General features: G+C 39.3%; 1 long non-coding RNA gene across 2 annotated transcripts in view; it reads right to left on the reverse strand.

Annotated features, from left to right (window-relative positions):
- The window catches only part of LOC309797506, a 41972-nt gene extending 19473 nt beyond the window's left edge, over positions 1-22499 (reverse strand). The window contains exon 1 of one of the 2 annotated variants that reach the window (XR_014292668.1): positions 22406-22499. This is a non-coding gene — a long non-coding RNA (uncharacterized lncRNA). The remainder of the gene's footprint in view (positions 1-22405) is intronic. The other variant, XR_014292669.1, reaches the window with a different exon arrangement.
- Positions 22500-23215: the final 716 nt, after the last annotated feature.

Genomic DNA, 23215 nt, shown 5'->3' on the forward strand with positions numbered 1-23215 from the left:
TCTAATACAGTCGGGGCAGGAGATATTAATTATTGGCTTGCAAGTCCAAATGGGTAACCTTAAATTCCTGGGTTAATGGTTTTACTTTGAGGTATTTAAGCATGATGTATGAGTAAAAATTTCCTCTATTAAATCAAGTTGAAGATCCTAAGTCCCTAATCTTCTGGAAAACTGTGGATATCTTTTTAACAGGTTTTTGAAAAGTAACATGATTAAGATTTCAAACTGACCATTCATTCATTCATTCATTCAACAAACATTTATTGAACACCTAAAGTATGCCATGGGTTAAACTAGGCACCAGTGTTACTGTTACTAAAATCATTATCGTGCCACCTAGAAGTCAATGTATTGTGACACTCAAATAAAAAAATCCATAGTTACCATAAAAATTATTACAGAGTGATATAGGAAGACACGGTAAGACCTTAATTCATGCTGTGGACAGTAGTATATGGGGGATATCAGTAGGGCTTCCTGTAGAAGGCAATTGAAATGGATATGTAACATGAAGGAAGGGTGAATTTTTGAGGAAAAGAGAAGATAAATTCATGTTTGCCAGAAAATGAATGGTTAAGCATCAGTCCAGAAAGGAGTTCCATTCATAATCAGTATAAGAAATGTCACTGGGGCTTCCCTGGTGGCTCAGTGGTTGAGAGTCCGCCTGCCGATGCTGGGGACATGGGTTCGTGCCCCGGTCCAGGAAGATCCCACATGCTGCAGAGTGGCTGGGCCCGTGAGCCATGGCCGCTGAGCTTGCATGTCCGGAGCGTGTGCTCCGCAACGGGAGAGGCCACAACATGGAGAGGCCCGCGTACTGCAAAAAAAAAAAAAAAAAAAAAAGAAAAAAAGAAAGAAATGCTCACTGGAGTGTAAGAAAAGAAGACGATGGAGAGGGTAGTAGAAGCCAGACCATGAATGGTCCATGTATGTATAGTAAGTGCTATGGTCTAGTCTTTGTGTTCCCCTCCAAATTCATACGTTGAAATCTTAATTTCCGGAGGTGATAATATTAGTATGTGGGGCCTTTGGGAAATGATTATGGTATTAGTGCTCTTATAAAAGAGACCCCACAGAGCTCCTGAAGCTCTTCTGCCATGTGAGGTTACAATGAGAAGTCTGTGACTCAGAAGAGGGCCCTCATCTGACCATACTGGCACCCTATTCTTGCACTTGCAGCCTCCAGAACTGTGAGAAAAAAATGCGTGTTTTTTATGAGCCACCCAACCTGCAGTATAATCTTACAGCAGCCCAAAAGGACAAAGAGAGTTTGGATGTGAGATTTTACTCCAAGAAAGATGGGAATCCATTGAAGGATTTTAACTGGTAACTTAGAAGAGAGAAAAGTTTCATAACACAATCAGATATTTTTATAAGAAAAATTTGTTTCATTTTCAGAAAGATCACTCTGGAAATGCTGTGACTAGATTTTTGGAGAAGGCTGACGGCAGTCCCGGATATAGAAAGATGAGTGAGTAGTCCATTAATACAAGTCAAACAAGAAAGTGGATATAGAAAGTGTGAACTTGTGGCTGAGCGTTCTTTTCTGTTAGCACTTGAAAAATGTTACGTCAATGCTTCTGACTCCAGAGTTTTAGGCAAGAAATATGCTGTCATTGGAATTGGTGTTTCTCAATAAGTGATGCATTGTTTCTGCCTGTCCACTTTCGAGATTTTTTTTGTCTCTACTTTTCAGAAGTTTAATTATGACGCATCTTGGCAAGGATATCTTTGCGTTTTTCCTCTTTGGGTTTGCTCAGATTCTTGAATTTGTGTTTGTCTTCTAAAAAATTGGGACCTTTTTAGCCATGATTTCTTGAATACTTTGTCAGTCGTACTTGTTCTCTGTTTTCATTCTGGAACTTTGATGATATGAATGTTAGTGCTTTTCTTACTGTTTACAGCTTCTTGAGATCCTGTTCTTTCTCCCATCTCTACCCCTCAGTCTATTTTTCTCTGTACATATGGTACATTGTACTGATCTCTTCTAAGTTCATGATTCTATGCTTTGTAATCTCCACTCTACTCTTCAGCAAAGTTTTTTGATTGTTGTATTTTTCAGTTCTACTGTTCTCATTTGTTTTTATTGTTATAACTTCTAGTTCTTTGTTTACATTTTCTATTTTTCCCATTTCTGTCAAGGAACACATAATTGCTAATTGAAGCATTTATGTGACAGCTTATTTAAAATCCTTGTCTGATCATTTCAATAGATGTTTCATCTCAGTGTTGGTGTATGTTTATTGTCTTTTCTCATTTATTCTGTGATCTCCTTGTTCTTGGTGTCATGAGTATTTTTCCATTGTATTCTAAACATTGTGAGTTATTATATGACTCTGTAACCCATTTAATTTTATTATTACTTTTTAGAAGGAAGTCATCCTATTTGAGGCGTAGTATGAGGACTGGGGGGTTATGTACAGATTTCCACTGGGCCCTACTGACAATACCCCAGCAAAAGTGGGCACTTACATTGTCTCACTGCAGACAGATCAAGTAGAAGTTCAGCTAACCTATTGGCCCTTCTGACACCTTCCCCCCAAAAGTGGGAACGTTAATATCATTGTGTTGCCTTTTATTTTTTTTTTTTTTTTTTTTTTTTTTTTTTTTTTTTTTTTTTTGCGGTATGCGGGCCTCTCACTGTTGTGGCCTCCCCCGTTGCGGAGCACAGGCTCCGGATGCGCAGGCCCAGCGGCCATGGCTCACGGGCCCAGCCGCTCCGCGGCATATGGGATCCTCCCAGACCGGGGCACGAACCCGTATCCCCTGCATCGGCAGGCGGACTCTCAACCACTGCGCCACCAGGGAGGCCCTGTGTTGCCTTTTAGTAGGAGTGGAAGTTCATCTCCCCAGTAGATTTCTTGACACCAGGGGAGGGGAGAAGTGAAGTGCTTTCTGTCCTTCCTCCCACTTCATTCCTTCTTGTTGATGCCGGGTGTGGGTACAGGGTCAGCTACCTGCTGGCCCCACTGACACCAGGGTAAGAGGAAGAGAACTGCCAACTAGCCCTGCTTGGGCATCTCATTCTGTCTTACTGCCTCAGGATGGTTATGGGGATTCAGCACCCCAGTGGGTCTCACTGACACCATGTGTTGGGGGTTAGTGGGGTGCCTACTCCCTCCAACCTGTAACACCCTATTCTTATTGATGTCAGGGAGAGATGGAGGCTAAGTCCCACCATTGGACCCTACGACTGTGTGAGGGCAGCCCAGTGTTAACTAGCCTGTCAGGCACCACCTTTTAAAGTCTCTTTGCTAATGGAAAGGGGTGGAGGCTCAGCTCACCACTGGGCCACACTGAAACAACCCTGGTGGGGAATCAGAGCGCTGGCTCTTCTGGACGGCAGGAGTGGGGTGGTATGGAAGATCAAATCCTACCTTGGCCCAACTGAAACCACAGGACATAGGGGATGGGTGCAATATTCCACTGGCACTTGGCTCGAGTTGTGTGTATATTCCACTGGCACTTGGCTCGAGTAGTGTGTATATTATTGCCCAAATGTCTTCTGTCTTTAGCAACACCTTTCCTCATACTTTGGCTAGGGGGAACAGGGTTTTTTTGGGTTTTTTGGAAGCTTTTTTGTCTGTTGTTCTGTTGGTGGTTATTGATTGGGGGTTCCTGTAATACCCTCTCCAGGATGTATGGGAACCAACAGGAAACACAGGGGACTCATCACCATGTTATTCCTCAAGTCCCAAAGTCCCTAGTTAAGTCTGCCTTCTCATTTCCACCTTTCAGCGTCTTCCTATGTTTGTTTGTTGTTATGTTCAGGGTTTTAGTTTTAAGTGGGAGAACCTGGGAGAAATGGGCTACTTCATCTTCTTGGAAGCAGAGGTCTGGAGGCCTTTTGATGTTAAAAAGTACTGCTGACTGTAAATTCAAATTTGATGATATACACCTTGCCCTTTAAAAAATTTTTCTGCTAAATGATGTGGCTTCCCAAAGTTGCTACAATTTGATTTTCATACTTCTAAAAGCCAAGTGTTTTGCTGGAGTTGAAATTTAAAGATAAGCAAGAGATGAGGCTAAGATGATCTATGTGGTAACAGATTAAAGTTGGAACCATCAATATACATTTATGTTTAGCTTAATATTGCTTCATATTACCTTAATACACATGGTTATGTAGAGAGATACTTATAGATATGTGCATATACATGGGTAATGTACACACATATTATCTCTTTGCTCTGTCAGCTGAGAAGATCTAGAAGCAATGACATCCGAGCAGCAATTAGCACACCCCACACCCAGATCCTGCTGTCTAATACCGCTCTCCACTAAAAAGACCTAGTTATCCTTGAAGAAATAGCTGATTCTAGGACTGGGGCAGAAAATATACAAGATTTGTATACAAGACCATCTTATAGTGTCAGAAAGTAAGGAAGTTCCAAAAAAATATATAGGATGGGGATACCTCAGAGTGGCACAAGAGCCAACTGAAAAGAGTTCACAAGGGTCAGGACTAGAGCAATTTGAGGAACAAAGTAACTAAAGTAGAATTAGATTATAACCCAAAGTATAACATAAAAATCCATGAGTTCTTCTGATATAAATAAATAATTGGATACATAAATGCAGGAGAATAGATAAATCTCCAGTGCAAAGGAATTCCAAATACTTTATGTAGTACTCCATCTTAAGCATAACTCCCTATTCCTTTGTTGTGGGCTGAGCATATTGACTTCCTTCCAAAAAAGTACAGTATGAAAAAGGGAAAACAGTAATCTTACGATGGAGAAACCTGAAAAACACTACCTCAGCCTGGTGATCAAAGTTGACCTCAGCATTCATAATGCATATTGATACTTTGTACACTTGATGTGATCTGACAAAATAACCCTTCTACTCTGTGGTCTTCCTCCCCCAAACACATAATCCCAATATTATCATGAAAAATGCATCAAACAAATTCTAGTAGTGGGCATTCTACAAAAACCTAACTACTCAAAATTGTCAGGGTCATCCAAGGAAAATCTGAGAAGCTATCAAACCCAAGAGGAGCCTAAGGAAACATGGCAACTAAATGTAATGTGGTGTTTTGGATGAAATCCTGGAATAGAAAAAGGACATTAGGTAAAAACTAAGGAACTGGACTAATGTATGGAGTATAGTAAATGATGATGTATCAATATTTGTTAATTGATTGTAACAATGTAACATACTAACATAAGTTGATCATCATAGAGGGAAATGGGTATAGTGTACATGGAAACACTTTATACTATCTTCTCAATTTTTCTGTAAAATTAAAACACTTCTAAAAAATAAAGTCTGTAAAAACACTGTGTTTTCTTGTTTTATGATTAGGTACCTGTATTTCCTAATAAATATGTAAATTTGCTTTACCTTCCTTGATACTGATATTACAGAAAATACTAAGAAACTCTGAAAGAATTTGTAACTCCAATTCAACAAGCAATAATTCTTGGTATTAACTTTTTGGAAGAACCCACTGAATAAATCAAAGCAAATTGTCTTTAAAGGCTGAATTTCTTTTCAGTGTTTAATCTTTTATATGATTAATGCATACCACAAGCATGATTCTGTTTCAAAGGGCAGAAAATGTTGATTGTAGGCAATGTCTAAAGTACAGTGAAATATTAATGCCTGATGCTATAACAACTTTAATGTATTTTATGTTTTCAAAATGATGAATTGCTATTTCAGTGAATAAAGTATTCACTTTTATACATTTCCTACCCACCTTTTCCCAAAACACCCACAAGGAAATGCTACTATCATCTGATATTAGGTTCATCAATTTAAATTGCAGTTTTTGGTAGCTGTGGTTGCCAACGGTACTGGAATGTGTGATACTTTTACAAATCCTCTCCATGGCAAAATCTGATCTTCACAAGGTAAATCACAGTAGGTGCCTAAAGCCAAATGAAATATAGCTTTGTAGCTAGATTACCCAGCATTTTACTTAGAGGCACAATAGGATGTAGAAAAGGCCATTTCTCTTTCTGTCTTTTTCTGCTCAAAGGTCACTCACCATCTTACTTTTTATCAGCCATCTCAGAAGTTTTCCACAAATTTAGACTAAATAATGTCACTTAATGTGAATGTAGCTCAACATTCTGTTTTAGTACAGCTAATCTCACATTATTTTATTGGTGCTAAATATGTAAATCATCAGCAAATTTTTGTACTTAACTTTTTTTTTTTGATGTGGACCACTTTTTAAAGTCTTTATTGAATTTGTTACAATACTGCTTCTGTTTTATGTTTTGGTTTTTTGGCTGCGAGGCATGTGGGACCATAGCTCCCCGACGAGGGATTGAACCCACACCCCCTACATTGGAAGGCGAAGTCTTAACCACTGGACCGCCAGGGAGGTACCTGTACTTAACTTTTAAAAATAATTAAAATAAGCTATTCAACACATTTTCCCTTAAAAAAAAAAAAAAGCAACTCTTCTTAGGCTGGCCCTGGGCACATACGTGACTTTGCCATTTTTTCCATGGACTATTTTCTTATCTGTTCTACTGTGTCACATGTGTTCTACCTTCTCAAAAAGAAGCATTTAAAAATTCATCTACGCACTCATGCATTCATACATTTATTAAATAAATCTATTGAACACCTACATACGGCACAGAAAAAAAGGCAGAAAACTAATCTGGGTTGCACAGAAAGTAATGAACTCAGTTAAAATTTTTGGTGAAAACAGGTGTTAATCTACTGGAAATTACATTTCATTACGGGGACTCACAGACTCAAGGAAAACCAAGACCTAAATAATAATAAAGTAATAAAAGCACTAGCCATTTACTGAGTGCCTGCTTGTACCTGACTCTGAAACTCTAAAATCATTACAGATGTTTTGAGGATTGTCTGATATAATTGTAATCTCCATTTTACAGATGAAAATAACAAGCTTCAGAGACATTAGGTTACTTGCCTCAAGTGAAGTGGCCCAGAAACTACAGAACTGGAAATTGAACCTTAGACTTCATAATGCCAAAGTCTGCTTTTAATCACAATGTGTGTGTGTGTGTGTGTGTGAGAGAGAGAGAGAGAGAGAGAGAGAGAGAAACAGAGAAACAGAGAGAGAGAGAGAGAATGTGTTTAATAGAGAACTTCTGAGAAATGGCAAGAAAACTGCCAGGTATCCATAAAACAATAATTTAGGAGCTTCCTACTATACAAGTAATTGTTAATCATATGGCTGGACTAAGCATCTCTCACTTCTGAACTAAGAAATCAAAAGCTTCCAGAAGTTGTGTCTAAATTTTACACTTACATAAGATACTTCATACAGAATGCTCAAGTATAATAACTAAAGAGCCCTGAGAATACTGGAAGCATTCATATCAGTATGATTTCATATTGTGGATAATAGAGGATTTAAGAAATTGGCAGATGCAACTGCAGACTCATTTGTTATCATTTCTGTGAAGGGCAAGATAATTGAATAAAATGAGAAAAATGAAAAAAGAATGGCTAGCAATTTTAGGTCGTTTGCTTAATCTCCATACTAGGAAAGACTAAGCAAAAAAAAAAAAAAAATTCTCGAAATTTTATTTTGAAAGCACCTACAAGTGTATATGGTCTTTTTCTACCAAATAACTTGGAATTATGTACTGTGAAATAAGTCTAATCTTCTCTGATGATAAAATTGCTGACTTTATTTGAAACTATGAAATGAAAAATGAGGTAATAATAAGAAATTCTTAAGAAAAGGAGTAGAAAAAACAAAATTATAAGAGTTATGTTAAAAAATATTTTGAAACAAACATAAAATCCCCATTACTGGTACAGAGCTTTTAAAACCTTATTTTGATTTTAAGTTTTAATAAATATTTATATGTTTACATAATTACTGTCATAAGGAAGACACAATTTTAGGTCAGCTTTCTTCATTCTTTCTTTATTAAGCATTATAATATAGTAACAGTGTAATTTTCTACTAAGTGGATATAATTTCCTAAACTGTTTTCCTATTGTTAACAATTAAAGGTGTTTCTAATTTTTTGTTATTGCAAATGACATGACAATGAGCATCTTTATATAATAATTTTCTGGATTATAAATTATTTATTGGCATAAGCTTCCAGAATTAGAATTAATGTGTAAAAAGCTATTAACATTTTATCTTGCTAGACATTGCCAAATTACTTGTCAAAAGATGGAACCAAATTATATTGCAAAAATCTTTGCCAACAGAAGACATTATATATAATTTTTGATTTTGCTAAATTAATACGTTGGAAACCTATGTTCCATTTCTTTGAATTCTTTGATAACAGAGTGCTGCTGGAGTCTGGGAGGGCAGCCATGTCCATGAAGGCTCCCCAGAGTTGGAGCGGGGAAGTAGAAAAAGGTAAAAAAAATACTAATTGTATTTTCCCTCGATTGTTATCTCTCACTCTTTTCTGGCTCTGTGTAACTTATATCCAGGTAGCTGGAGAAAAATCATGTGGCAGGGCAAATTGGTGTTCCAATAAATTAATAATCACCAGCTTCAAATGGATTTTCAAGACTGGAAATAGTGCTCTGACCTACAGTACGTTCTTTCTAATTCTCCTTAAGGACTATTTTCTGAGAAGCTTTACCTGCCCTCCTCAAATGTTCCTCCATCCTCTCTACTTCCTTCTCTCTGAGCTGGTGAGGTGCTTCATGACTCATTAAGAACACAGAAGTCAGTAAATAGTCCACTGCCAAATCCATTAATTCATTAGCGTTTGCGTTGGTCTTTGTGTTCCCTTTTACTACAGGAGTTAAAGGTAAAAGGCCATGTGCACTGCAGAAAGCATTTCATTCTCTCTCATCTCCTCAAGTACGTCACAGCCCTGCGTTTTCTACAGCCCATCTACTCCTTAGGAACGATTCTTGCCAAAATTCAACCTCATCCTAGACTAGTGACTCCAACTTAAAATGTTAAAAACTCTACGTGCAACATGAAAGCCTCCCTCCTCCCCTCCTCCCTGCATATCTTCTTTAGCCAATTCATGTCTGAACTTTTCAAAATTGTTATCTTCATATATTGTTTCCATGTCCTCACGTCCCATGTACTCTATAATTTACATCCATCTGACTTCTCTCACCGTAATCTCACTGCCCACTGTCCTGAAATTTTACTTATGGAGGTCACCAGCGATCTCCATGTCAGTATAGCCAACGAATAGTTTTTGTCCTATTTCTAGGCTCTTTCCTTCTTTAAAAAAGGAAAAGAAAAACAAAAACCGTTTTTTTTTCTTCTATGCTTTTACACACTCATCATCTTCTGTCTTGGTATATTTTACTGGCTTTCTGTGTTTAATCTGATTTCTAGTATTCTATTGGTTTCCTTTATCTTCAGTGGAACAAAGCAGTATATGAAGGATTATTCTCAACAGTTAGTTCTCATAATATCAGTATTAGTAGCACCAGTCAATACTCTATAAGGCTTATCATGTGCCAGACACTATTCTAAGACACTGTTTAAATACATATATATAGACACACACAAATATATATGAGGTTTTCCTCCTCATAGGCCTATGAAATAAGCCTATTGTTATACCCATGTTACAAATGAGAAAACTGAGTCAATGAGAGGCCAAGGTCCCATGATCAGTACATGGTGAAGCCCCGCCTGAGTTGATGCTGGAACTTTAGAGTAGACATGATAAATAATGTCTCACAGATTGACCTTAAAAGTGAGCAACATTTAATTAATAACTTGTTAAGTATCAGAAAAAAATGGAACATTTTAAATTGAATGTATCAGTAACTAAGAATGACTCTTATTGAATGAAATTATTTTTCATTATTCTTTTGAAAGAAGAATATTCTTGTGTAAGTGTTTCACAGTTTTTTTTTTCATTCACAAATTTATTCATTTATTGGACACACATTTCCTACACACCTTCTATGTGCCAGTGTCTGCTGCCAGCTGTTTTGCAAAATCAGAAGAAAAGGAAAGGTAATTCCTTTTCACCATTGCCTCAGCCAGAAAGCTTTCCCCAACAGGTTCTCAGAGGCTCTCCCAGAGAAACAGATTTCTCTTTTCCTGTATAATTAATCACAAATTGTAAGGTGCAGGGCTCGGCCATAGAGGGATGGATGGTCAGAGGTGTTCCATGCAAGGCTGGGGGAGGCTTTTGTGTTTGGTTAGCTGTTAGGAAATGCTAATTTCCTTTTCTCTTGCCATTAGGCACTAATTCCCTGCTGTGCCAGAAATTTTTTGCCGGCTGGGGCCAGAAAGGTGAAGGGAGCTGCACAGCACAAATGCCACAGAATCACCTGCACCAGGAAACTGCTGCTGGGCCAGGAAGGTGACTGTTCACCCAGCGTTTGTGCCAACAATGGACCTCACAACTCCTTTGCTTCTTGTCCTTGGGAGCAGGCCTAAGAGTAGGGACTAAATTCGGTCTCTGACTGTCTCAGGTCGCTAAGCGTGTACCCTACAGACGAGGTTCCACTAGCAATTAAGCATCTAATCCAAATCTCCTAGCTCAGGAACAAAAGCCAAGGCTTAACTCTTTCCTGGCTGCTGACTGCAAGGAGATCCGTGTTGCCTGCCCGTCAGAGCCACGTGTCTGCGTCCCCACATCTACTGCTCTGAAGGGGAGACAGCCCACAGCAAGCTCCCAAGCCCTACAGCACAGATACCCTGAAAGCTCGGGGAGGGCAATGTGTGTTCCTTCTGCTTCTCACAAACACAAGGCAAAACGGGCTGCACCCACCTCACCCTAACACCTCTGCCTCTGCAGGTCTCATCCCAGAAACGCCCTTTACTTTTAAAGAACCAGGTGGCCAGAACTGTGACCACAGATGACAATTTTTCTGCCATTTTATTTTAGCCCTATGCAAAGAGCCTCTAGCGTGGCCCTATGACTCTGTTCGCCTGGTGTTGACACCTTGTATGATCACCACCTCCCTCTGAGCATAGACAGGACCTGTGACTTTTTTCTAAACAATTGAATATGGCAAAGGTGAAGGGGTTTGGCAGATGTTATAAAGGTCCCAAGTCAAAAGGGTAAATCAAAAAGGAGATTATCCTGTGTGGCCTTAATCAGGTGAAAGCTCATAAAAGAGGCACCAGGCCTTCTACAGGCCAGAGACCCTCCTTGCTGGCTGAAGCAAGCAGCCACACTGAAGAAGCCCACAGGGAGGAACTGCATTGCCTCTAGGATCTGGGGTGGCCTCCAGTGACAATCAGCAAAAAGCTGGGGACCCCAGTCTTGGAGCAACCAGGATATGAATTCTGCCAACGTCCTGAATGAGCATGGAAGTCATTCCCCCCCAGACTGATGTCCACATGAAAATGTGGTCCACTCAACACGTTTATCAGAGCCTGGTGAGACCCCAAGCAGAGGACCCAGTGCCTGGACTCCTGACCCATAAAACCTGGGTTGTTTTAAGCCACTAATTTGTTACTCAGCAAACAGATAACTAATACAATTCCTAAGCATTCAGATCCTACATTTTTAAATGACTGGTGACTCAGCTGTATTGCAGCCATGGTCTTCATCATTAATAACTTTAAATCACCGGCCAATTAATATATTCCTTCTATTCATTGCCCCTTGGGTCCATGGTGCATATTTTTTGAGACCACTGAGCTCTTGAGATATTCTGTCAATCATTTCTCATTTCTTCTCAACCTTGCCTTTTTAGTCACTGAGAGCCCATATTGCAAAGAAAGATCTTAAAGTGAGTAGAAAACTACATTAAACAAAAAGATATGGATCCTATGCTCGACACACAAATATTACAAAAATATATTCTTTTTCTTTTAATCAAGCTTTCACATGCACAAAGAGAAAATCATATTTTATTCCTGCTTGTCTTAAGCCTCATGAAGCCTTCAGTTCATAAACTTCTAGAAAACTTTCAAAGTTCTCAACAAATATGTTTTGTAGTTCAGATCATTTTAGAAATCAACTGCCATATACCAATAGGATTTTTTCCCCATGGAGTTTGACAAGCTGAACCTATTTATATGGAAGAGCGGGCCAAGAAAGGCTAGGATACTTCTAAAGACTCCAAATGCCAGATATGAAGAATTATTATAAAGTGATACTTTATAGTATATTATAAAGTATGATGTTGGCACAATGATTTAAAAAATAATAAACCAACAGAAGAAAAAGAGGTTCCCAACACAGGCCCATGCATGTATTTAAATCTGATATATGGAAGATGGGACATTACAAATCAGAGTGGAACAATGTTCTATATACTGATTGGTACCCCATGATAGGTTCCCAATATAGGGGTGGGGGATAAATAAAACGGAAGAAATCTTCATTTAGGAATTTAGTTAACTACCAAACAATGAAAAGAAAAAGAGGTAAAAAAAAGGTATAAGCCAGTATTTTTAAACTATAACACAGTAAACAGTTATATAAATCATGTTATTCATTGTGTTTTGCAATCATTTATCATTTTAAAACAATCTAGGGTTAAGAGAGGCTGACTGACCTTTTAAAATATATTAATTACTGCCTATGATTCAGCTCTTAAAAATATATGCTTAATTTGTGATTGAGAAAGGGGATTCATTTTAAAAAATAGCTTTAACATGCCTTTGGCCTAACAAAAGCCAAACATGGGATGTATTTCAAAATCATAGGATTATGAAGATTGGATGTGAGCATGATGAAACAAGATTGGTCATGAATTGATAAGTACTAAAGCAAAATAATGGGCATCTAGGGATTTATTATGTATGTGTGTGTTTGACATTTTCCATAACTAAGAAAGTATTTTTAAAAAGGACAAAAAAGAGTGTTTGGTAAAGCATCTCAAGTAAGAAAGTTAAACAATAAGTCCCCTACATACAAATGAGTTCCATTCCGAGAACGCGTTCCTTAAGTCCAAATTGTTTGTAAATCCAACAAAGTTAGCCTAGGTACCCAACTAACAAATCGGCTATATAGTACTGTACTGAAATAGGTTTATAATACTTTTCACACAAATAATACATACAAAACAAACAGAAAAAATAAAGAAAACATTTTTAATCTTACAGTACAGTACTCTGAAAAGTACAGTGGTACCAGCTACTTTACCTCTGCTTTTACGCTTGCTTCTGGACATCCTGGGCTTGAAATAAAGATACTCCACTACTGTCCTCTATACAGTTCTGTAAACTACACAAAAGCACAACCACCTGTAGAAGATGCATGCACGTGACAATTTACCCCAGACACTTGAACTTACGTGATTGGACATGAGAATGCATGTTTGCATCTTTGAATGTTCACAACTTGAAGGTTTGTATGTAGGGGACTTACTGGACAGAACTTGTGTGCTATTATTTTAAAAAAACACACATGTATATATGTGCATATATATGTAGGCATAATAAAATGTGCATAAAAATTTATGTTATATATATACACACACACACACATATATACATAATTAACATAACTTTTGGGGGCAGGCAAGTCTACATTCTTACACGGTCATGTTACAGGTGAGGATCCTGATCACTCCTGGGTGGTTATCTTCTGTTTGCCCTCCCAGGTCCCCTCTCCACCCTTCTCTGGTGAACTGGAAGGGTGAGGTTGACAGAATCCCAGCCCCTGAGACTTCTAACTGGGTCTGGGCCATGGAGAGCATCAGAGAGATGGGAGGGAGGGAGGAGGAAAGTGAAGGCAGGGGATTTGTTTCCCTGGCTTTCTCCCTGCTAGATAGCCTCCAAGTGGGCTAACTATGACCTTTTACTGAAGGTTACCGTACCTCTCAAGGAGACCAATTCTCCAGGGGTCCTTTTTCTGCTGGGGTCCTAAAACTGATCCCTCTCTTCTTCCCTTTGGACATAGAGATTGTCTCAGCTCCTAGCCCCAGGTTCCTGCACAATCCCTCCTATGGGGCTGTACTCACACCCTCGTAACAGTTTTGTGAGCCATCTGTTATCTATTAGGACCCTAATTACCACCCTCCTCATTAAACAATAGATGGTACACAGTTATTATAAATAGAGATGGGGAGATTATTATTCTCTACATTTGCAAATACTTCCAGTATTGCAGTTATGTCCTAGGTGATTCCCAAACTGGACACAGCAGATATAGGAATAAAGGAAAAGAGAGATGTGCAATTGGGGGTTATCAACTAGATACTCACTGGTCCACAAACCAGTTCCTTTTGCTAATAGACATGGAGGGAACTGAGAAGACAGTCCTTTCTCTGAGAAGCCCAATTGTGAGAGCAATTCAGCTCTTTTAACTTTCCCTATATCTGAACCTAGACTCAGTGTTATAGGACTATTAGAGCACATCAAATATTTGCACTATAGTTACCTGGATACATGTATTTATCTCCTCCAGTAGGCTGTGAGCAATTCAAGGAAAAGAGTCCATCTCATTCAACTTTATATCCTTGCCATCTAGCACAGTGTCTGCCATATAACAGACACAGTAAATGTTAATTGAATGAATAAATGCCTGCTTGAATAAATGAATGCCAGTGGGGCCAGTGTGTTCCATAGCAGGGCTCTAAACAGAGGCTCTTCTCACCTTCCAGTCACCATCTGGCTTCCAAAAGCAGCACCAAATCCAAATGTGACCTTGGTACCATGGAATAAAGAATCTTTCTCATCTGAATCACTCGCATCTGCCTCGCTACAGTCAACATAAGGTCTTGAGGCTGAGACACACCTTCATTTGTTAAAAGGGGGAGGGGAGCAGATGGCAAATGAAGGTACTAAAGCTCGTTAATTCCTAATGGAGTTGTCCTCCTGGATGTAATTAGAACAAAAAGAAGAGCCAAAGGAGGAGGGTTTGGGAAATAAAGTAGGCAGCTGGAAGAGGTTCATGAACGGTATAAACCCTCAGGGAGCTTTCCATTAGAGAGAATAATAATGTCCACACTTCACAATGGCATAGTTCTCCTCAACCAGCAAAACACATCTGCATACATTATTTCAATAGCGTCTCAGGAAATGATTGTAAGACACAGAGGAGAGTTTTATTTTTCCAATTGTGTAAATTAAAAAAGTTAAACTTCTCCTCAGAGAAGTTAAGCCACCTGCCCTGAGTAACATGGCTAGAAAGTTGTAGAATAAGGATGGATTTCAAACATTCTGACACTGAATTTGGTCTCCATCCATTCCATGGCTATAAATGGAGAGAGTGACCTTCAGACCAATTCTAAAAAGCATGTGACACTCCACCCAGCTCAGCTATTCCACAGCATGCTCTTTTCTTCCATGCTCACTACCAATCACTTAAAGACAACCAGTTGCCTTCTATTTTTGATTGGCAAGTGGGACACAGAAGTTCTTATGAGCCTAGAGTTTTTATTTCTTTATGTCCCCATGGAAGACCTCAAGCCAAGAGAGAAGGGAACTCTTCCTATTAGACTTAGTTAACTGACTCCATTTCTTCCCACTGTTCCAACACAAAATAAATTTATTCAAATATGTAGTTGCATTGAAATTGAGAATTACATATTGTACTTTGATCTTATAGGAAGTGTGCAGCATAAATCTGAGATATCAGCATTAAATGCAGAGACTTTATAACTAAGGGCTTGCTAGTAAGCCTGGGTTTTCATACTCAGGTCAGTCTACCCAAAAAGAAGTACGTTATTTGAAAATTGACTCTTTGCATTAAAGTAAACTTGCCCCTTAAAGTCTTCTTCTTCCTCTCTCAAAGACACACAGCTGACTTAGTTCAGAAGCAAGCTGAAAAGAGTAAGGAAGATGTTCTATTTAACCAGCATCAATTGCTTATAACTATCCTGTTCTCAGCATCTTTTCCCCCCAAGGAAGCATTCAGCCAACATTTTTATTGGACTGATGCCCAGATGGCTCCATTAATTCATGCAACTACCTTTGTTGGAGTGCTCCAGGCATTATTACTCATGAATCCTACAGAGCACAAATATATCTCTAGAAATACTGTCATTTGTATTACATATGACCTTAAAGCATCTTCATAAATTATACCTTCAAAGCAAACTAGAGAGCACTGAAGTCTTTTGCTATGTTAGTCATGTTAGTTTCACTAGACCCATTGTCTTTTCTTTACATATGCAATGTAACCAAATTGGTTTTAGTGATCTGGGTCCTTCAGATTCATCAACTTTATCTTAAAATGTATAAGATATATGATCTTTAGATCTGTAATGGTATCTTTCTGCTCTGTGGGTTTCATTGGTTCAAACTTATCTTCCAATTATGTCTTCCTGAGATGTATTCTAGCTATGATGAGGGCTTCTAGGCTGTGGTTTATTTCTGGTACTGTATCTATTAAGTAATCAAACAAGAAAAACAACAAAAATTGTGCTTTGGCTTCATATACATTAGACCATTTAACATGAAACCTGTCCATTTTCAGAGATTTTGGCAACAAATATAGTCACTTAATTATTAAATTAGTTACCTTATCCTAAACAATTATCAGTAGCCCACCACAGTAATAAGAAAGTTCTTTCTCAAAATAATTACCATTTGATTTCCAATTGCTTATAAAATGAGCACTGCTTTCTACCCAAAATTTCCATGAAATCTTAAAGTCCCCTACTATGATTGTGTTACTGTCGATTTCTCCTTTTATGGCTGTTAGTATTTGCCTTATGTATTGAGGTGCTCCTATGTTGGGTGCATAAATATTTACAATTGTTATATCTTCTTCTTGGATCGATCCCTTGATCATTATGTAGTGTCCTTCTTTGTCTCTTCTAGTAGTCTTTATTTTAAAGTCTATTTTGTCTGATATGAGAATTGCTACTCCAGCTTTCCTTTGGTTTCCATTTGCATGGAATATCTTTTTCCATCCCCTTACTTTCAGTCTGTATGTGTCTCTAGGTCTGAAGTGGGTCTCTTGTAGACAGCATATATATGGGTCTTGTTTTTGTATCCATTCAGCCAATCTGTGTCTTTTAGTGGGAGCATTTAGTCCACTTACATTTAAGGTAATTATTGATATGTATGTTCCTATTCCCATTTTCTTAATTGTTTTGGGTTTGTTATTGTAGGTCTTTTCCTTCTGTTGTGTTTCTTGCCTAGAGAAGTTCCTTTAGCATTTGTTGTAAAGCTGGTTTGGTGGTGCTGAACTCTCTCAGCTTTTGCTTGTCTGTAAACGTTTTAATTTCTCCATCAAATCTGAATGAGATCCTTGCTGGGTAGAGTAATCTTGGTTGTAGGTTTTTCTCCTTCATCACTTTAAATATGTCCTGCCACTCCCTTCTGGCTTGTAGAGTATCTGCTGAGAGATCAGCTGTTATCCTGATGGGGATTCCCTTGTGTGTTATTTGTTGTTTTTCCCTTGCTGCTTTTCTATGATTTCTTTAATATGATTTAATTTTTGACAGTTTGATTAATATGTGTCTTGGCGTATTTCTCCTTGGATTTATTCTGTATGGGACTCTCTGTGCCTCCTGGACTTGATTAACTATTTCCTTTCCCATATTAGGGAAGTTTTCAACTATAATCTCTTCAAATATTTTCTCAGTCCCTTTCTTTTTCTCTTCTTCTTCTGGAACCCCTATAATTCGAATGTTGGTGCGTTTAATGTTGTCCCAGAGGTCCCTGAGACTGTCCTCTGTTCTTTTCATTCTTTTTTCTTTATTTTGCTCTGCATCAGTTATTTCCACTATTTTATCTTCTACCTCACTTATCCGTTCTTCTGCCTCAGTTATTCTGCTATTGATCCCATCTAGAGTATTTTTCATTTCATTTATTGTGTTTTTAATCAATGCTTGATTCATCTTTAGTTCTTCTAGGTCCTTGTTAACTGTTTCTTGCATTTTGTCTATTCTATTTCCAAGATTTTGGATCTTGGAAATAGAATCTTGGATCATCTTTACTATCATTATTCTGAATTCTTTTTCAGGTAGACTACCTATTACCTCTTCATTTGTTAGGTCTGGTGGGTTTTTATCTTGCTCCTTCTCCTGCTGTGTGTTTTTCTGTCTTCTCATTTTGCTTATGTTACTGTGTTTGGGGTCTCCTTTTTGCAGGCTGCAGGTTCGTAGTTCCCGTTGTTTTTGGTGTCTGTCCCCAGTGGCTAAGGTTGGTTTAGTGGGTTGTGTAGGCTTCCTGGTGGAGGGGACTAGTGCCTGTATTCTGGTGGATGAGGCTGGATCTTGTCTTTCTGCTGGGCAGGTCCATGTCTGGTGGTGTGTTTTGGGGTGTCTGCTGACTTTTTATGATTTTAGGCAGCCTCTCTGCTAATGGGTGGCGTTGTGTTCCTGTCTTGCTAGTTGTTTGGCTTAGGGTGTCCAGCACTGTAGCTTGCTGGTCGTTGAGTGAAGCTGGGTGCTGGTGTTGAGATGGAGATCTCTGGAAGATTTTCGCCGTTTCATATTATGTGGAGCTGGGAGGTCTCTTGTGGACCAGTGTCCTGAAGTTGGCTCTCCCACCTCAGAGGCACAGCACTGACTCCTGGCTCCTCAATTTGGGATGATGTGTTGTCTATTCATGTATTCCACAGATGCAGGGTACATCAAGTTGATTGTGGAGTTTAATCCGCTGCTTCTGAGGCTGATGGGAGAGATTCCCCGTTCTCTTCTTTGTTCGCACAGCTCCCGGGGCTCAGCTTTGGATTTGGCCCCGCCTCTGTGTGTAGGTCGCCGGAGGGCGTCTGTTCTTCGCTCAGACAGGACGGGGTTAAAGGAGCAGCCGCTTCGGGGACTCTGGCTCACTCAGGCCGGGGGGGAGGGAGGGTCACGGAGTGCGGGGCGAGCCTGCAGCGGCAGAGGCTGGCGTGACGTTGCACCAGCCCGAGGCGCGCCGTGCGTTCTCCCAGGGAAGCCGTCCCTGGATCCTGGGACCCCGGCAGTGATGGGCTGCACAGGCTCCCGGAAGGGCGGTGTGGGCAGTGACCTGTGCTCGCACACAGGTCTCTTGGCAGCGGCAGCAGCAGCCCCAGCGTCCCACGCCCATCTCTGGGCTCCAGGCTTTCAGCCTCAGCTCGCGCCCGTCTGTGGAGCTCCTTTAAGCAGCGCTCTTAATCCCCTCTCCTCGCGCACCAGGAAACCAAGAGGGAAGAAAAAGTCTCTTGCCTCTTCGGCAGCTTCAGAGTTTTCCCGGACTCCCTCCCGGCTAGCTGTGGCACATTAGCCCCCTTCAGGCTGAGTTCTCACCACCAGCCCCAGTCCTCTCCCTGCGCTCTGACCGAAGCCTGAGCCTCAGCTTCCAACACCGCCCAGCCCGGCAGGTGAGCAGACAAGCCTCTCGGGCTGGTGAGCGCCGGTCGGCACCGATCCTCTGTGCGGGAATCTCTCTGCTTTACCCTACCCAGGTACGTGGGGAGTTTCTTGCCTTTTGGGAGGTCTGAGGTCTTCTGCCAGTGTTCAGTAGGTGTTCTGTAGGAGTTGTTCCATGTGTAGCTGTATTTCTGGTGTATCTGTGGGGAGGAAGGTGATCTCCACGTCTTACTCTTCCACCATCTTCCCCGGAAGTCTATCCTTCTTCTTCCTCCATGAAATCTTTTAATAAATATTCTTGTTTCATATTAGGAGTTTAAATGAATAAAGCATTATTCACATAAGAGAAATAAGTACTTTGATCTACTACATTATTTTCAAAAGGAAAGTAGAACCACAATGTATGATGATATCCTGAACATGATCTGGGACACAAAAAAATCAGTATTATCTGTGAAACCCTGAGCAAAATTTCTCTCCTTTGTGGACAGAAAACAACAATGTCATTCAGCTATTTACATATGGCCCAGATACTAATGAGGAACTGTTTCCTGCTTTCTGTGAAGGAAAAGTGAACTATGAATAAATATCACTGGGGTCATTATCACCTGCACACACAGGTAACTGGTGGCTTGCAACAAAATAGTGTCAGAAGCAAAATGGATCTGTAGCAGGAAAATCTGTCTTAAGGCATGATTGGGGGTAAAAGACTAACTGTGGATAAATATTTGTGGTGTCTGGCAAAGCTCTCCAAGTTTCAAGATGAGGAAAGACCTTTCACGCATATATGGAACTTTCCATGAGAGTTCTAGAGCCTTTCAACCTCAGAATATATCTGGCCTATCCTCTTTTCAAAAGGTAAACTGACAGGATCTTGGAGAAATGGGAGTTGAACCTACTCTTAGAGATCTTCAGAGAAGAGGAATTTCAGCTTCCTGGCTTAGCTACGTTGCTTCTATCTAGTTTATTTTACATGGCCACACTTATCATGCTTAAAAATCAGCCCAAGTCCACCTGTTATTTTTTTTTAGCAGCATTCACTCATTTATTCAATAATTATATATTGAGCACCTCTTATAGTCCAGGCACAACTTTAGTAGCTGGGATTCAAGAGAGAACAAAAGAGACCATAATTCTTCCTCTTGTTGTCTTTATTATTCTAGCAATAAACAGTTCAATTCCCCGTAACATCCTTATTTCTTGTATGAAATTGGGTCAACTTCTTTGACCAAAGCTAGTTTTGTTAGAATTTAATTTCTTTAACAAAAAATTCAGCGACATGAAAACCAACACTAGTTTTGTACTCACAATTTGACAGCATTTGGGGCTGGTTCTTTTTTATTATTTGTCATTCCCATGTTTCCTAGAGGTGTACCCTGAACTGAAGAACAGTTTCCCTCCATCCTGGAAGGATACCAGTTCAACCGCATACGCATCCCTGAGGGACACAGGCGGAATGTGAAGAAAGAGGGGGCCTAGCCAGCCATATGGCCCATTCAACATTGGGGAAAAATGGAACTGCCTTTACATCAAGTTTCCTAGGGAGGATATAGGGAAAGCTTGTACAGAATTACCACTCCAGCTAATCTGTAACTATTGCTACTACTACCATTGTCCTTTGACCTCACATACATTAGAATACTCGGTCCTCACAGCAACTCCATGAGGAACAGATGAGAAAACAGGCTGGAAAAGGTAAGTGACTTGTCTACAATTAACAGCTCTGACAAATGGTGGTGCTGAAATTCAAACTTATTTCAGGGGTCCGTCTCATGAAAAACCTATGATGTTAGTTATCTAATAAAACCATAGAAAGGGAGGAAAACCTAGGCAGAACACTCTATGACATAAATCACAGCAAGATCCTTTTTGACCTACCTCCTAGACAAATGGAAATAAAAACAAAAATAAACAAATGAGACCTAATGAATTAAAAGCTTTTGCACAGCAAAGGAAACCATAAACAAGATGAAAAGACAACCCTCAGAATGGGAGAAAATATTTGCAAATATTTGAAGCAACTGACAAAGGATTAATCTCCAAAGTTTACAAGCAGCTCATGCAGCTCAATATCAAAAAAACAACCCCATCCAAAAATGAGAAGACCTAAATAGACATTTCTCCAAAGAAGATATACAGATTGCCAACAAACACATGAAAGGATGCTCAACATCACTAATCATTAGAGAAATGCAAATCAAAACTACAATGACGTATCACCTCACACCAGTCAGAGTGGCCATCATCAAAAAATCTAGAAACAATAAATGCTGGAGAGGGTGTGGAGAAAAGGGAATCTTCTTGCACTGTTGATGGGAATGTAAATTGATACAGCCACTATGGAGAACAGTATGGAGATTCCTTAAAAAACTAAAAATAGAACTACCATATGGCCCAGCAATCCCACTACTTGGCATATACCCTGAGAAAACCATAATTCAAAAAGAGTCACGTAGCACAACGTTCATTGCAGCTCTATTTACAATAGCCAGGACATGGAAGCGACCTAAGTGTCCATCGACAGATGAATGGATAAAGAAGATGTGACACATATATACAATGGAATATTACTCAGCCATAAAAAGAAACGAAATTGAGTTATTTGTAGTGAGGTGGATGGACCTAGAGTCTGTCATACAGAGTCAAGTAAGTCAGAAAGAGAAAAACAAATACCATATGCTAACACATATATATGGAATCTAAAAAAAAAGGTTCTGAAGAACCTAGGAGCAGGACAGGAATAAAGACACAGATGTAGAGAATAGACTTGAGGACACGGGGAGGGGGAAGGGTAAGCTGGGTGAAGTGAGAGTGTGGCATGGACATATATACACTACCAAATGTAAAATAGATAGCTAGTGGGAAGCAGCCACATAGCACAGGGAGATCAGCTCAGTGCTTTGTGACCACCTAGAGGGGTGGGGAAGGGAGGGTGGGAGGGAGACGCAAGAGGGAGGAGATATGGGGATATATGTGTATGTATAGCTGATTCACTTTGTTATAGAGCAGAAACTAGCACACCATTGTGAAGCAATTATACTCCAATAAAGTTGTTTAAAAAATAGAAACGAATTAAACTTTAACCATCATTATTTCATCCTATAGAATGACATAACCCAAGAGAAAAAGATAGAGGTGTTGAATATCACTCATGCATTTTCAGTTCCTTCTGTGAATCTTAGCTACTGTAATAAAAGCATTGTTTTGAGCATTGTTTTATATGCATCCTCATATAAGACCACACATGCCTGTATCGATTAAAATTTAAAAGAAACAAATATTAACTGCAGATATCTAGTTCTCTTACCTTGAACAAAGTAGCTTCAGGTGCTTCCACTTTTGAAGCTGGATAAATATCAGACAGGAACGAAGTTCACTTTAGTTTGGTCCAGGAAGAAAAAAGATTCACAGCTCTGAGAATAAAGAAAGAATCAGACCTTGTCAGGGCATTTGGTTCTAATTAACTAGTGACAAAATGGTTCTACACTGCAACTATGTAAAAGTGGCTGAGTTATTTGAGCTAGGAAAGGTCAAAAACAATGATTATGATCAAGATATTATTATTACTGCATATACTTTTGATTATTGGGAGTGAATTTTCCTCTCTCTTTTCCTCATTAAAATTTTATGGTTTATCAATTTAAAGTTGATAAGTGAACAAGATAATTTAACATTATTTTGATAATGGAGCATATTCCTTGGAAAACATAAATCCCTGGAGGCTTTCTCAATTCGCCTTCTTCTATCCCCACAAAGCTGCCTCTGTCTAGTATTGAGCCATGGCTTTGCTCAAGAAAGCAAAACAAAACACAAATTATCTAGTGGTAGCAATCTGAATGAAGACCTGGCCCAGAGGACAAAAAATGTGATTTAACATAAAATAGGATGTCATGATCTAAACTACTCATTTGGCATTTACCATAAATCCCTGAGTACCATTAGTTGTCTTTTCAGATAAATTCAATAAAAATTTATTGACTATTTTCCATGTACAAGCACTTTGCTAGATATTAAGAAAATGGAGGTGAATAGAAGACCAGGCTCTCTTCTCTGCAATCTATCTTTGAAGAAAGGAATATATGCAAACAATCCTGACATAATTTCAGGGTTAGAGTGA

This window comes from Mesoplodon mirus (assembly GCF_964341445.2).
Source record: "Mesoplodon mirus genome assembly, contig: HAP1_SCAFFOLD_664, whole genome shotgun sequence".
NCBI lineage: Eukaryota > Metazoa > Chordata > Mammalia > Artiodactyla > Ziphiidae > Mesoplodon > Mesoplodon mirus.